Here is a 17,556-nt window from a genome sequence, read left to right as displayed (position 1 = left end):
TTATTCCCCCTAGACCGCTGATACATTATTCCCCCTAGACCGCTGATAAATTATCCCCTAGACCGCTGATACATTATTCCCCCACACTCTAGACCCCTGATACATTATTTTCCTCTAGACCGCTGATACATTATTCCCCCTAGACCGCTGATACATTATTCCCCCTAGACCGCTGATACATTATTCCCCCCTAAACCGCTGATACATTATTTCAACCGCCTAGACCGCTGATACATTATTAATCCCACCGCCTAGAAAGCCGATACAGTATCCCCCCCTGAGGCCGCTGATACGTTACTCCACCTAGACTGCTGATACATTATTCCCATCGCCTAAATCGCTGATAAATTAATCTCCCACTCCTAGAACGCCGATACGTTATTCCCACACCCTCTAGAACGCCGATACATTATCCCCCCCTAGACCGCTGATACATTATTCCCACCGCCTAGACCGCTGATACATTATTCCCCCTAGACCGCTGATAAATCATCCCCCTAGACCGCTGATACATTATTCCAACCACCTAGACCGCTGATACATTAATCCCTCACCCCTAGAACGCTGATACGTTATTTCAACACCCTCTAGAACGTAGATACATTTTTTTCCTCTAGACCGCTGATACAATATTCCCCCACACTCTAGACCCTTGATACGTTATATACTGGGAATGATATGACAGTTAGACCACCACCTACCCTGGCCAACTTAAATGAAAATAGGATGTCAACACAAGTATAGTATATGTACTTATGTAGGAAGACAATTGGGGATACACCGCTAAGCTCAAAATATTTTTCTTGGTTTATATATGCCAGAGATAGGCTGTTTATCAGTTCTTTTGATCAATCTGTGGGGTAATGTTAGACTGGACAATAGTGGAAAGATGTCAGCATAATTGTTTCACTATGCATTTAGTTCACAATACATCACATCCGTTCTGCCCGTAGAGGTGTCTTTGTCGACAGATTGATCATACATAAAAATGAAAAGAATCAATCAGCAATTTAGACATCGAAGAAATGGAAAATTAAAACGTTATAGATCAAACAAGAACTTCACAGCATCACAAAAATTAGTTATTTACAGTTGAAAATATGGTTCATAATTAGGTGAAGTTATCAAGTCCTGTAACTCTTGCAAGTATTTAATGGATTTTCATCAGTTTCGATCACATCTAAGATCCCATTGATATCAAGCAATAAACCAAATTTGGTTGAAATCCGATAATTAATACTTAAGTTATCGAGCGGTAACCATATTTTGACGATTTTAAAGTCCCGTAATTCTTGCAAATATTGACGGATTTTAACCATTATCGAGGTCATCTGCGATCTCATTGATATAAAGCAATATTCCAAATTTGGTTGAAATTGGACAATAAATACTTAATTTATCGCACGGAAACCGATAAATAAAATAAAGAATAAAAGAGCCTAATCGTTAAAGTTTTGTTGTTGTTTAACTCAGCTTCCAATTAAAGGAAACCCAAGTCCCACTGGCGGTCACGCTATTCGAGAGCTACACTTCGACAAGCAAAGAGCGACAATGCGCCATGTGATCGCACGACAAATGCGCGATGCGACACACGCATTGTCGTGCTATCGCATTGCGCATTTTCGCTCTAAGTAGCTTGTCGCATTGTCGCACTTCGCATGATGGAGGAGCCAAACTTCGTCGATTTATCTACCATAGTATTACGAATTGTCTTTAAATGCTTTAATGTATTCATGAACAACAACAAAACTCAATGGAAATGGCATTTTTTCTTCCCTGCTTGTCGTACATTGCAATTACGTTTGATTATATCTATAACGTTTGAATCTTTTTCCATTTTTTTATTACTCATTCGTTATTTTAATTTTCTAAATTACTGATCAATCTATCGACAAAGACACGTTTAAGGAGTAGAACGAATGTCATTTATTGTGAATTAAATGCATAGTGGTTTGGAATGTTGATCGAGCGCCTTGCGTAATATAGCCACGCCTCACAACTGTACCTATTCAGTGTCATAACAATCATTTTACCATACACAATAGAAAATGCAAAGTCACATGCAGTTTGATTGATAGCTGGCAACCAAACGAACTTATATACAATCTGTCATTGGCATATATATTCACCAATAAACAGTACTCAGCGCCTAGCAATGCAACATCCTTCACGTTCCTTATATAATAACTACATAAGTACAACACGGATGTTAACATCCGTGTAACATCCCTTACGTTCCTCCTACATAAGTACTACACGGGTGTTAACATCCGTGTAACATCCCTTACGTTCCTCCTACATAAGTACTACACGGGTGTTAACATCCGTGTAACATCACTTACGTTCCTCCATTGATATAAACACTAACATGGATAAAGTAATTACATTTGACGTTATTATATCAACATGACCAATCTACAACCACAGTCCCGTCTTAGTACAGTATTGTCTACATTTCATCTTTTTAACTTTACTATTGAACCTACATCACTTCATGCTGTCTTGCATATCAATAATGAATTGACCTCTATACCCCTCTTAATAATAACTCTTTCATTCAACATCCATTTGACGAAGCTGAGTGTAAATAAGTATAAATAAGTATTTCTATCCATATCCTCTTCCTCTGAAGATACGGAACCACTACCTGGGATTCCCTACCAATTGTCCCACTCCATTTCTAATATTACTATAACACAGTAGGATGTTAAAGATCAATTATTTCTACTGAATGGTAATAAACCTGCTGTCAGATGACTTAATTCATAAAATAATAAAACAAATTCAACTATCTTTATTTTTCCTCTTAATCTTCTTTATAGAAAGACAATTGAAACAGGTATAATTTCATCTATTGCGAAGGTTTTACTCCCAAAGAATCAACTTTAAATCGATCATTGTCCATTTACCATACACTTGTTAATTGTCTAGATCAAAATAAATAAATAATTTTGTGACAGCAGTAAAGCATTTGAAAGTGTTTGGTATGATGGTCTGCTTTACAAGTTGCAATTATATCATAGGTAATCTTTCAAATTGGTTCAGGTAGGGCGTTAGAATTGTACCTGCTGCCCCTATTGCATGATCATGTAAGAGGCGACTAAATTTAGGATCTTATCTTTTCTCTTTTTCCTAACTGACTATATTTTTCCTAATGCCTCCCTTGGCACTGCCTCACTTTTGGCCTTGAAGTGAGCGTTCGCCCTTGTGAGGAAGGCTCTGGGTTCTGTTCCCTGGTCGAGACACACCAAAGTCTATAAAAGCGGTAGTTTCTGCTCCTGCTTAGCGCCCAGCATACAGGGAGTGGGACGACTGGTTCGCCCGTTGTCAGTATAATGTGACCGGGTGGGATGTGTTGCTTGGTGTCTTCGGCGGCATGCTTCAGTGATATAGCACTATAAAAAGGGCAACAGTTCCACTATACAAGAAGACACAACACGAATATATCGCAGTCTCCCAAAACATGCACCTCGCACAACATACACGCAACACACAGCATACATGGGAGGCCGTCCTTACATGACCATAGCTGTTAATAGGACGTTAATTAATCAAACAAACAAATCAATTTTTTATCATTTAGAAAGAAAATAGTTCCTACTGAAGGGTACTTTTCAAACTTTCAATCCGATCCAATCAGGAGTTCCTCAAGGTTCACTCATCGGACCGCCACTATTCTTAATTTATATTAATAATATCGTTGATTGTGTCTCAAACGAAGTAAAGCTAGTTCTTCATAGGGTATATGTGACAACAACCCCAAAGAGTTAATTCAACATCTGTCAGATGATCTCAATAATATTAAAACACTGGCCACAAAATGGAGATAAAAAAACCTGCTAAAACAATGAAAAAATGTTAAAAACCATCCTGTTAGACATTTTTATAATAATCTAATTACTCCTTCTCACCTGTTGATCCACCTTGATACAGCTAGCAACTCACAATATGACTGTACATGGGCAGCCTAAATAAGACTTGGATACTATGAGCAGTTATATATATTTATCTTCTATTTTTTCTTATTTTTTTTCTTATTTTATTGCGTTAGGTTATTCCTGGACAGTTAATGTAACCCTGGTCAATACTCGCCATAATATACCGCACGGCAAAAGAGAAGTTCTTAAATTATATGATTTTAATCTCTCTCTCTCTCTTTCTCTCTCTTTCTCCCTCCCTCTCTCTCACTGTCTCCCTCCCTCTCTCTCTATCGAATTATTAAATATGAAATATCAAAGATTACCAACCGGAACAAACTTAGAGATTTTGAAGTCATATATGTGTATGACCAAAGAGCAGACGGCGTTGTAGAGGAGTACGAATATGATAGAAAGAGATTAATAAAGGTCATCGCAAATATAATATGATAAACTCACAGGGGACCAAATGAAAATGGATGTTGTCATACATTTTTTGTATTTGGTGGATGGACTGATGAGTATACATGACAGTCATGTGATTTTTTTTCAGAAAATACGAGATTTGAAAAATCACATATATCCCGATTTTTTAACTAATTTTTCAAATCTCATATTTTCTTTAAAAAAATCACATGACTGTCATGTATACTCATCAGTCCATCCACCAAATACAAAAAAAAAAAATGTATGACAACATCCATTTTCATTGAGTTAGCCCCTGTGGATAAACTAAAGTAGGCGTTGTATGAGATGATTGAAACATGATTTAGTAAAATCTGTAAATGGCATTTTTGATTAAAATTATATGTGTGTGTGTGTGTGTGTGTTGTGTGTGTGTGTGTGTGTAGGGTGTGTGTGTGTGTGTGTGTGTGTGTAAGTTTGTACTTAGCGATGTAGTATTGTCTCGCTAAGATATGATGACAAAACGAGGAAAACTGTGTCTTAATTCTATTCTAAATTATATTTTGCAGATTTCGGAAAGAACTTGAAGAAATAAGCAACAGAGTAGAGAATCGCTAGAAATACTTAAAAAGTTTCCTACCCATGGCTTAATCCGGATATTGTTCCAAACTTGTACTGAAAGTTTCCATACTCCATACTCAATATTATAGCTTCATAATTATTATTAGAATTTCCTTTAACTGTGGAAAAATACATATAACGACGGAAAACCAGTGTACTTTGTACTGACATTTCCATACTCAATACTCAATATTATAGCTTCATAATTATTATTAGAATTTCCTTTAACTGTGGAAAAATACATATAACGACGGAAAACCAGTGTACTTTGTACTGACATTTCCATACTCAATACTCAATATTATAGCTTCATAATTATCATTAGAATTTCCTTTAACTGTGGAAAAAAACATACAACGACCGAAAACCAGTGTACTTTGTACTGACATTTCCATACTTAATACTATTGCTTTCAGTGCCATTAGAAATTCCCATAACTGTGAGAATCATATCACTTGCTGGGATATATCACTTGCTGGGATATTTTCTACTATATCACACATTTTCGTCAGCCGATTGGGGTACTAGTGTTGTACAATGTGAGACGGATTGTAGAACCAAGTCAATTCCACCGAGGATACAGCATATATGCTCAAATGTCACAAAAAACTGAGGCAGGCGGTTTAAGAGTGGACGTTTTTATGGATCCGTAAAACTAGTAAATCCACTACACGTAGCGTTTACTCACAAGACAGGACTGTAATATACAATTTTGGTGGGGATAAATATATGTCTTTTTACCAGCTGACTAATGACTCCCATCATAGTCAAGAACGGCGCAGAATAGATGCCCACAAACAATAACTGAAAGGTCCCAAGAAAAAAGTTGACTCCGCTATAGTTGCTAACATATACCGGTATGTGGTACATTTTAAGAAAGGAATAATAGACTCGGCTCAGAATCTGTCATCATTTTGTTTATCGAGGAATTCTCAGAACATCTGAACAACATGGACTTACAGAAAACACCCATCGAGTGAGGAAGATGGTTATATGCCTATATTCATTTCCATAGTTTCCTAAGGTCACTGTGTATGAGAAACAAAACATAATTCAGACGAAATCTTTTCCAATTCCAATGCCATTTGCATGGAGATGGCACAATAAATGTTTAAAACAGCGTTCCTTCTTCCTCAAAAGCGAATGAAGGAAACCCCACTCAACTCAAAATAACCCAGTAAGTTATAAAAAAACCCTTCTGTTATGATACGACTCCTTAAAGCAGGAAACGGTGATTATTACAGTAAAATGATAAGCTTGGAATTGTATAACAGGATGCTATTGAAAATCTATTCATATGTATATAAGTTTACAAGAGTTTTATTTATTGTCATGTAACAGTGTCAGTTATTTGACATTTGCATTTGTATAAATTAGCATTAATTTATTTGGTATTTGTATTAACATTTGTATTAACAAATATGTACATCAGGTTACCGTATATGTTTATCTGTGTGTAGTACGTGAGTGTATATACTACACTGTTATGTAACACCTGCTGTCTGCCAGGGTTCACAGGTTATATCCTATGGCAAGCCGTTTTGATATTTAATACATAATAGCTTAAGTTAAAAAGTTATTTAGCTTAAGTTAAAAAGATTTTAGCTTAAGCTAAAAAGATTTCAACTTAAGTTAAAAATTTTTTTTTTGCATTATCACTTTTTTTCACTTAAGTCAAAAAAATCTTTTTGACTTAAGTTGAAATCTTTTTGACTTAAGCTGAAAAAAGTGATAATGCAAATAAACCTTATTCAACTTCAGCTAAAAAAAATCCGGTTGTAGATAAGTATATCGTATTTCCAATATTCCACCTGCCATCCCCTTCTATTTATAATGGGTTAGGCTAGTCCATTTGTACGTTCCCGACAAGCTTGAACAGCCATATTGCATAAAACAAAATGGCCGACGACGTACCATCTGCAATTCAGATTAATATTTGAACGGTATCAAATCAACTACTTCAAGGTAACCACAACAAGAAATGTTTTCTGCCTAGAAGACATTGTAAATATGGCGCCTTCCATTATTTTTCAAGATATCCATCTTGCTAGTAAGAAAATAAAGGTGCTGGATTTGAATAATGTCTTATAAATAATTTTTCGTTAAAAAACCTGGTGTATATTAAACAAGGACGTATATGAGAAGGATAAGTCACACTGGGTTTTGGGGAAGTCCGAGGCAGGCGCTTATAAATCCTTGATATTAAATAATCTTTTCAGCTTAAGTAAAAAAAAACTTTTCAGCTTAAGTTAAAAAAAACTTCTCTGCTTAAGTTGAAACAACTTTTCAGCTTAAGTTAAAAAAACTTTTCTACTTAAGTTAAAAAAACTTTTCAACTTAAGTTAAATGATGCTTGCATTGCATTGCATTATGAGTGCTATCACCTGCTTAGTTTCAAAGAAGTCAAAGTTGTTTATATGAAAATTGCCAATTTGACCCCATTTGGCCCTGCCCCTCAGGCCCCTGGTGGGGTCAGCCCGACCATTTGTACAATTTTCATTCAGTAGCCCATAAGGATGCTATAAGTTAAATTTTGTTAAAATCTGGCCAGCTGGATGCTGTTGTATCGCATTAGCTCACCATGATCCTTTGAACCAGGTGAGCTAAAAAAACTTTATTCGAGGCGGGGGTAAAAATTCTGATATGGCAACTATCGTCCCTTTCTCTGTTTATCCAAATTTTTTAATAATTTTTTCAAATCTCGTATTTTCTGAAAAAAATCACTTGACTGTTATATATTTTCATCAGTTCATCCACGAAATACAAAAAAAAAAAAAATGTATGAGTATCTTGTACTATACTTGGCATCTACCCCACATAGGAAACCACATGACCACCACAGCCCTAAAAAACTCCATCTTTTTAACATATTGCTAATGTTCAATAAAGGTCATCCAAGCCGAAGATTTGCAATAAAATGAAATTATTTTCAGATTTCATCATCTCGCCGAAAGTACACGCCATGAACACCATACATATTGTCAAATAATTTTATAATGACTCCTTCAATTTACAAAGTTTATACCTTTAACGAATCTAGAATAGTTTGTGAAACACCTAAACCAGGAAAAGACAAGCAATATTAATTTATATAGCTGAAAACATTGATTTGATTATCGGTGTTTTGTGCTGTCGCTTCGAGTATAGCTATATCCGGTGTACCGATGATAGACGGTGAAGGTGTGTGAGGATGATTTTGAGAGGGAAACTATCGCTTTTTCCAACGGTAGAACGAATATACGTACCCGGCCTACTATACCTTTCGGCCGGGTACGAATAGGTTCCTATGTCTCGTAGTGGAGCACTGCCTCCGAAAATCACTCGGGCACAGTTTTCTATACTTTTTTGTAGGTTTCCAATTATTTTAAGCGTATATGCATTTACATATTATTTTTGTCTAAAACAAACATAACTACCATTCTTAATATATACCGTACCGCTCACAAGACGTCAAATTCACAACTTGTGGAATTGCCGTATAAATTCCCTTCAGAATGACCTTCATATGTATTATGTACAAAAAAATAATGATCGATGAGAATTTGATATTTTATATAGCTCAGTTCTATTCCCTAGTAGGTAAGCGATATCAAAAAAGTACGATAAAATGCAAAAGAAACGTTTTATAATGGTTTGTATAATCATTACTTTGCTCCATTAGCAGTAATAGGCACCAATTGTAGCTCTAAAGACGACACCACTTTCTGTCTAAAAGTCTTTTGAGCTACAATATTGCAGCTATTTCCAACGGTAGTAGCCGTTTTTGTGAAGACGTGATAGAAATGGGATTTTTAGCCGCTAAAGCTAGGTTGGGTAGAAGTTTTGTGTCGGGGAGCTTTCTGCCCTTTACGTGTATAGTAAATGTAATGTATGATTTTTACCGATTTTTTATCTAGACCCCTAAAACAGTCTATGGGCATCTGGTGGGTCCATGAATGATATAAACTGTAACTAATTCTCAGATGGTTCCAGGGTTGAAAATATTCGAATACGTAATAGATTACATAGAAAATGCAAGAAAAAGTATAAGTAACATCACCTCAGGACCACAGGGATCTGAGAATTAGTTACAGATTATATATAACCATTTTAGACGTTTTAAAGGTCTAGATAAAAAACGGTAAAAAATACTCTATATAGTACCATGTAGTGTAACTTGCAGTCGGCCGGAAAACATAGAAGGTCGGGTATATACATAGACCCTACGGGACATTAGTTGTCAATGGCAACAAGCATAAAATGGAAAAAAACATGTTCCAAAAAACTGCCAGAGAGGTACATGGGAACCTATTTCTCCTTCCCCACTGTTAAGGATGATGATGTAGAGAATCAAATAGTGTAAACATGCTATCCGACAATATTCTATGAATTAAAGAGAAAGGTCGAGTATTAGATCTGAATAGACGATTTAATAAGGGCGCAGCCCTTCGTGCCCGAAGCACTTCTAAGGTAACACATACACGAAAATACAAGGAAAACCCACAATCTTCAAAATTCAATCATACACACTTACAGCTTCAGTTTGCGGCCGCGATTTTTTCATTCATATGGGGTGGTAGACTGGATTACCTGCCTTAGTACCAATTCTCTCCGCTAGCTCATAAATACTGTGTCGTGCATGATTTTAATGCCTGCCTTCAGTCATATTACCCCTAACTCACTAGCACCCCCAGTAGACGGGTTGGAGTTCTGGTGCAAGCTCCGCATATGGATAAATAACGTCATAGTCCGTTTAGCCAATCAGGCGAGGCTTTATATTTATAGCTTTGTGACGGTAGATTTCCCGCGATCCCGTAGAACATCCGCGTGATGCTGATGGATGAGGTGGCATGCTGAAAACAAAACAAATGGACTGTGGAAGGTAAGCTTTAACAGAGAATTAATTTAACTATTTTATCTGTAATATTTGCTAAAATTATAAATAGCGACTGAAATAAGGACGAGGGATACGGATAATGTAAAGAGCCTCCGCACAAACAGGTCCTCCTTCAGGTCCCGTTCAGGTCCATTCAGGTCCTTAGTATGAAATGAAGAGGAAGAACGACAACTCTGTTATGACAGAGTTTTCGTTCTGGAACGAAATGTTAACACGGCTAAATAAACCTATCAACCCGCTTATTTTCGCGATTTGGGTAATAAGGAAACTATGTTATAAATTTTGTTAAAAATTTCAATGTAAGTTAATCTCAGCGTGATCTATCGATTGAAATAATCGTGTCAGCTATGAAAATTCTTTAAAGGTGATATTTTTTTGGTCAAACAGGCAAAAATCGGCATTTTGATCACTGGTTTCTGTTTAATTCGTCCTAGTGAAATAACTTACAAAGTTAGCAATCTGAGACTCTACATATAAAAAGTCTAAATCATTCTGAACAAAACGGTATTTCTGATTTTTGGAAATGTTACATACAACGACCACAATACAGCCTTGAATAATGGTGATATTTCGCAGGTTCTCGGTAAATTTCCACAACAGACGAGCTATTTCGGGGTCCCAGACGCCTTCCTTCGGAGCTATTCTCACCGATTGGACCGGCAAATATACCATTTAAAAATGAGTGATATTTATGAAATTTTCTGTAGAGGTGAATAAATATCATGAAATGCGTAACAAAATTATTCACTAATCACCACAATTGTGTTACAATATGCGCCCAAAAAGTGCAACAGTGAAATGGATCTGTTTGTACTGATTCGAATGCACAAAATCATGGCGCAGACTATCGCGCCCCCTATGAGGAATGTGTATATTGTTTGTATCCGGTTGAGTAAAAACGTTGAAGCCGCCTTGATGTTCAAGTTAAATTCGGCATTATCAGGTAAGTAATTGTTCATTTTACTTGTTATAGACATCAATATCATTATCGGTGGATATTACTATTATCAGATATATTTGATTGTTTTTGTAGGCCTGCAAATATAACGTTAGGAACAGTTTACAGTCTGTTTATGATCATCATCGCGAGTGACTGACAACAGAACCATGCATGCGTTCTAAATCGTGGCTTAACAGCACGTAAACTGACAATTGTACTGCCTTTGAGGCAGATGCCGTTTGAATATATGTATCTCCTATTATATTGTTTGATCATATGATTAAATTGCTAGTTAGTTAAACCATAAAGTAATGCACATGTCGTTTCGGTAGTCCGTAGGCTCACATGTATCGCAGCTTCGTTACATGTCATTTCGGTACATGCGGAAGTCTTTTCGGTATCATAAAGTGAACATGGCGAAATGACTTTCAGAAGGTACCGAAACGTCTGTAAGTAATCTGAATATTAGACAACTAAAGAAAACAAACCAGAAAAAAAAATTAAAAGAAATGGTAACAATGTAGTTTGACAATGGATATGATCAACATTATTACATGTAGATATGGACATTTGTATGCACTGCAGTTTTACATGACACATTATAATTGCTTAGGTTTAAGTTACTGTACAGACTGGGTGGGTGAGGTCAATAATGTTAATGAAAATTCATTTCACAATTTTGCTGTGTTGTGTATAGTGATAGACAACTACATTTGTACTGCGTAATAAATAGGATGCTGACAGGAATCATCAGATTGACACATGTTGTGAAAATTAGTATACATGTATAATATCACTCTGACCCATTTAGCAATGTTATATACGGTCATGTCATAAATGTTGTAAGACGAACGTTACTGTGGCGTCGTAGATATTAATGACGTCTGTGATGTTGTATGATTATCTCGGTTGACACGTCGAATCCAAGCCTGATTTCGCCACTCTTACATAAAACAGAATTGAAACTAAACAAAGTAATCCCAATTTTGACCCAGAGCTTAAGCCCTGGCTATTCTCTCAAGGATTCAATAGATCTAGAATTCAATAAACATGTCTTTTTGCCCCACCATTTTCGCTGAGTGAAATGTTCTAAAAATGCACATTTGAAAGAAAAAAGGGTCCACCTACACATTTTTGAACTTTTTAGAAAATATTTCGCTGCGCGGCGTGTTTCCTAAAACATTCAATTATGTAATGTTCAAACCTTTAATAATGAAAATTCAATACACACGAACTAGACTAAAAATGTCCATCAAGGGATTATACTATTTCAAAAAATGCTTCTTAACAGATTTATTTGTTTATATGTCTTAGCAAGATAATCAGATGATTATTATTTTGAGTTACACAACAATGTGCCGATGGTGTGAATCCGGTATGTTCAGATTAAGCTGGGTTGCCTAATGGTAAGATGACACTCACAATTTTCATTTCTAAATGCAGGTAACTTCAAATCGAAAAATTACCATGTTCAGAAGGCTTAAAAATCATCAAAATACAAAATCGTAATATTTTTTCCCAGGGGGAGACCCCCGGACCCCACAAAAACCCAAAACTCTTGCTACGGCAAATTCAACAAAATGCATCTTAAAACTCATCTCAGCCATTCTAAATACACCCTGTAGTAAAACTTTTTCCCGGGGGAGACCCCTGGACCCCCTCAAACACCAAAATCTCGTGCCTACGGCGCTCGCAAATTCAACAAAATACGTCGTAAAACTTATCTCATCCATTCTAAATCGTAAATTTTTTTCCTGGGGAAATCCCTCGGACCCCCAAACACGAAAATCTCGCGCCTAAGGTGCTCGCAAATTCAACAAAATTCATCGTAAAACTCATCTCTGCCATTCTAAATAATAAAATCTTTTGCCGGGGGAAACCCCCCAAATTAATTTCCTGTTAGCGACGCCACTGTATATAGATGTGTACAATGATTATATGTAATGATATATGAAAAAAGTAATATCAAGTATCTCCTGTGGGTGCGGGGCGCGGGGGGGGGGGGGGGGGGGTGTTATGAAATATTGAGGACCTTTGCCCCCCCCATTACGTTTCATCATCCTACGCCACTGTCCTGTCAGAATCACTGAAGTTTTGACTATGTTTTGATTAATACTATAGTTATGTGATAAATAGAATCTTACACTCATGGCTATATCATTTGAAATTTATTAAACTTAAATTTATAAAATTTGAAATACCACGTACCTTTAAGGATATTTTGACATTTTATTTCCAAAATAACAACAGTTTTCTGGGTTTTTTTAAAATATCATACAGTATCTAGGTAAAAGGAGACCTAGTTATAACGCTCACTATACAGTAGTGAATGTCAAACTTGTAACAGCCTCATCAGCTTGAGAAATGTTTTCAAAATTTTTCTAAATCAAAAAAAAAAAAAATTCAAAAAAATTGATCAATTGAAAGCCATTTCGGTTAAGGTATAGACTTTTAAAGATGCTCCACCGCCGACAGAGCATAAATGATATTCATTATTTGAACACTGATTGGTGTTTAATCGTGTATATGTATATCTAATTAACACAAAAAAATATATAAGATATTTTATTTTGCCTTTGGTACATGCACAATCAGTACTTCATTCCATATAGGATATAGTGCCACGGAATTTTTTCGGGATGCAATTAATTATTTTTTGAATTTTTTACTTGAAGTAAAATTAGAAGCTCAAACTTTTCAATGGTGGTTATGTTGTAAAGTATGTAACTTTTGTGACCGAAGAAAAATACTAAATCGTCTGCTTTTGTTTTTGATACTGATAAAATACCTTTTGTCAGCGGTGGAGCATCTTTAAATTATGGTTTGCTTGCTGTTGACATTTTTTTCATCTGTGATGAATAACACTTGGAAACGGTAACTATTTTAAATACTAGTACCTATATACAAATGTATATATATATATATATAGGTAATCTTCCTCATATATAAAAAATATGATTAATAAAACAAAGGACTGAAGCATGAAAGATGTACCAAGTAATTCATTTCTGCGTATGTATACTGATTTTCATATCCTTCAGCAGTATCAAGGATTTAAAATAATTTAATTACCTGGTACCATATGTGTGCCAATTCGGATGTACAATTCGGATGTAGAATAGAGTTCTCTTTTTTTTATTAGTTTAACTTCCTATTAACAGCCATGCAGGGTCATTTAAGGACGTGCCAGATTTGATGGTGGAGGAAAGCCGGAGAACCCGGAGAAAAATCACCGACCAGCTGTCAGTACCTGGCAAATTCTCCACATAGGATTCGAACTTGCAATTGTGACCCAGAGGTGGACGGCTTGTGGTAATATGTCAGGACAACTTTACCACCTGGCCACCGTGGCCCCACTAATAGAGTTCGCATAAAAGGTTATGATAATTAGAAAGATTGGCACCTAATATAACCCATTACCCTAATTGCCCAACATGAAATTCCAATTAGCATTATACATTTCAAAGGCATTTCTTGATTAAAGCATTATATTTTTAAATATCTTATGTAAGTATGATCAGATGCATGTATACCATCAAGGGTTGAAAATGCCAACTGACTTACTTGTAAAAGGGTACGTGGGTGTTAAATTAAAAACTTTATATTCTTTAAATGGTCATATGAACAGTATTCATTGGGATTGGATAAAGGGAGGTAATTGGCTTATTTTTTTTAAGGTATATTTTCTAGCAAAATCCTCAATATCACTAAAAGAATTGCGAAAACAGAGAAATGTATGTTTAGTTTTGGATTGAGTATTCGGTCAGACCAATATTGTCTATATTTTGACATTTTTTTTATCTACATGAGGAAAAACAGTTTCTTATTGAAAAAATGGGCGTAGCAGATCGAGACTTTTACATGATTATTCGTGATGTACATCTTTAAGTACATGATATTTTTCAAATCTTTGATGCCGTGTCATTATGAAACGATATCATCCATATTAAATGAATTCTGGTTATTTTTTTTTTTTTAATATTTTTTTTTTTATTTTTCAAGACATTTTTTAGTACATAACATAATACAGGCATATACACATTCACTCCGACATACCATATACATTATACATGTATGTATAGTAATTGCAATCATATGAAGTACATACATACATTTATACATCTATTACATAGATTTATACATTTTCTGGTTATTTTAACTTGATTATAGCAGTAGTTTTATTTTGTTGTTTTTTTTTCTTTGTAAAAAAACTGTTTAACATTTCTTGTTCTCTAAAATGTATGTATTTGTAAGAGATTGAGTGCCAGCCAGGTGATATTGTCTATTATTACCAATTTTTTACTTATTTTTCGATAAAATGGGGGTAGCTACCAGAGACTTTTGCCTGATTATTCATGAAAATGCATATTCCAGGCAGCAATAGCAATTATGATGAACTACTTAATTGTATGTCATAGGGACAATTATAAAATGCCACATTCAAGTTTTAAGTCTCCCTTTATTTAAGAAAATAGCAGAGTAATAGCCTAATCCTTCTCCATACGCCAGGGGTTACTATCACTGACATAATATCTACCCCTGCACTATTTCATAATTAACTGATCGCCAGCTGTCAATCAAACCGCATTGTTTGTTCCTGGGGGTAGAGGCGTGGCTATTTTACACCTGGCAATCGGTCAATGAAACTGCAGGCAACAGAAGACACAGGTCACTAGATCATTTAACATACATCAAAGGAATTTTATAATGTGGTTCACTGTACATATGTGTTGGTTTGAAGTTGGGTGTGACTTTCTCTGTAATCTTGAAAGGAAGTCTATGCAGGAATCAGTTTTGAGGTCACCTGAGATGAAGTCTCCAGTGACCTAATCTAATTTTGCAGAGACTTTTCAAGGCCAAAGGTCAATCAAAATTGTGAATTATATGGTCCCCTAGGAACCTGAGGGTTGGGGCCAAAAGGGGTCAATTAGGCTAAAACTTCAACAATCTTCTTCTAAAATTCTAGAAATAGTGGAATCAAATACTCTTCATAGATGGAATCACGTGGGGAGGGGGTCACGTTTACTATAGTTTATTTAGGTAAAACACATTTTTGAACATTATTTGGTCATTTGTAATAGAAAATGAGTCAAATGTTGTTAGAATTATCAGTATGATATGGCCATTGAATCCTATTAACAAATTTTCCATGATTGACCCACAGAGGCCTGAGGAGTGGGTCCAAAAGGGGTTTCTTTTAATTCATTAATGCTTTTTAAAGATTTGAACCAACTTTGCAATGTTACGTCAGTGATAGTAACCCCTGGAGTATTGAGGATGTAGCCAAAAATGATTTCTGCTAGCCTGTGATTGGTCAGTTTGTTTCTTCTGAAGTGGCTCCAATGTTACTATGAGATAGTCCAAGAGTGGATATTACGTCAGTGATAGTTACCCATGGAGTATTGAGGATGTAGCTTAAAAGGATTTTTTCAGTTTTTAATTACATTCCTTTATTGGTGTTTTTATAGACAATCAATTATATTGTATCTTTCAGGTTAACTGCCAGTATATATTATACAATGAACTACCAAGGTTGTTTAAATAAATAACCTTGACCTTTATTCAAGGTCACAGGGGTCAAATAGACTAAAATCCTTAAATGACTTCCAGCTCTGGTATATTTTTAGGTCAGGAAGATCTATTGTCATCATGCATCGTCCGTCATCGTGCGCCGTCCGCTATCGTGCGCCGTCCGCAGTCTGCAGTGCAAAACTTTTTCATTCAAACGAAAGGCCCAGGGTACTGATATTTGGCCTGTACCATGCTGGGATGAAGGGCTACCAAGTTTGTTCAAATGAATGACCTTGACCTTCATTCAAGGTCACAGTGGTCAAAAGGGCTACAATCTTAAAACAAATTCTTATCATGAACCAAATGGCCCAGGGTACTCATATTAGGTTTGCGGCATGCTGGGATAAAGGGCTGCCAAGTTTGTTCAAATAAATGACCTTGACCTTCTTCAAGGTCACAGGGGTCAAATAGGCTAAAATATTTTAAACAACTTCTTGTGAATAACTAAGAGGCCTAGAGACCTGATATTGGATCTGTGGCATGCTAGAATGAATGGCGACCAAATTTGTTCAAACAGATGACCTTGACTTTCATTCAAGGTCACAGGGGTCAAATAGGCTAAAATCTTTAAACGACTTCATGTGAATAAGTAAGTAGCCTAGAGACCTGATATTGGGCCTGTGACATGCTGATATGAATGGCTACCAACTTTATTCAAATGAAGGCCAATGACCTTCATTCAAGGTCACAGGGGTCAAATAGGGTAAAATCTTTAAACGACCTCTTGTGAATAACTAATAGGCCTAGAGATCTGATATTGGGTCTGTGGCATGCTAGAATGAATGGCTACCAAATTTGTTCAAACAGATGACGTTGACTTTCATTCAAGGTCACAGGGGTCAAATAGGCTAAAATCTTTAAACGACTTCATGTGAATAAGTAAGTAGCCTAGAGACCTGATATTGGGCCTGTGACATGCTGATATGAATGGCTACCAACTTTGTTCAAATGAAAGACAGTGACCTTCATTCAAGGTCACAGGGGTCAAATAGGGTAAAATCTTTAAACGACCTCTTGTGAATAACTAAGAGGCCTAGAGATCTGATATTGGGTCTGTGGCATGCTAGAATGAATGGCTACCAAGTTTGTTCAAATGAAGGACCTTCACCTTCACTCAAGGTCACAGGGGTCAAAAAGGCTAAAATCTTTAAACGACTTCTTCTCAAGAACCAAAAGGCCCAGGGTACTCATATTGGGTCTGTGGCATGCTTGGATGAAGGGCTATC

The 17,556-nt window shown here is 36.0% G+C and overlaps 2 long non-coding RNA genes across 2 annotated transcripts in view; both read left to right on the top strand.

Annotated features, from left to right (window-relative positions):
* Positions 1 to 9,725: 9,725 nt before the first annotated feature.
* LOC138326975 (uncharacterized) overlaps positions 9,726 to 17,556 on the top strand; it is a 41,218-nt gene continuing 33,387 nt past the window's right edge. Inside the window, exon 1 of the long non-coding RNA XR_011209007.1 lies at positions 9,726 to 9,804. This is a non-coding gene — a long non-coding RNA (uncharacterized lncRNA). The remainder of the gene's footprint in view (positions 9,805 to 17,556) is intronic.
* LOC138326978 (uncharacterized) lies at positions 9,814 to 14,756 on the top strand. The gene is made up of 2 exons (XR_011209009.1): positions 9,814 to 10,762; positions 13,921 to 14,756. It is a non-coding gene; the product is annotated as an uncharacterized lncRNA (long non-coding RNA).

The sequence above is a fragment of the Argopecten irradians genome, chromosome 7 (genome assembly GCF_041381155.1).
Source record: "Argopecten irradians isolate NY chromosome 7, Ai_NY, whole genome shotgun sequence".
Classification (NCBI taxonomy): Eukaryota; Metazoa; Mollusca; class Bivalvia; order Pectinida; family Pectinidae; genus Argopecten; species Argopecten irradians.
Note: the sequence above shows the minus strand (reverse complement) of the source record. Positions and strands in the feature narration are given on the sequence as shown.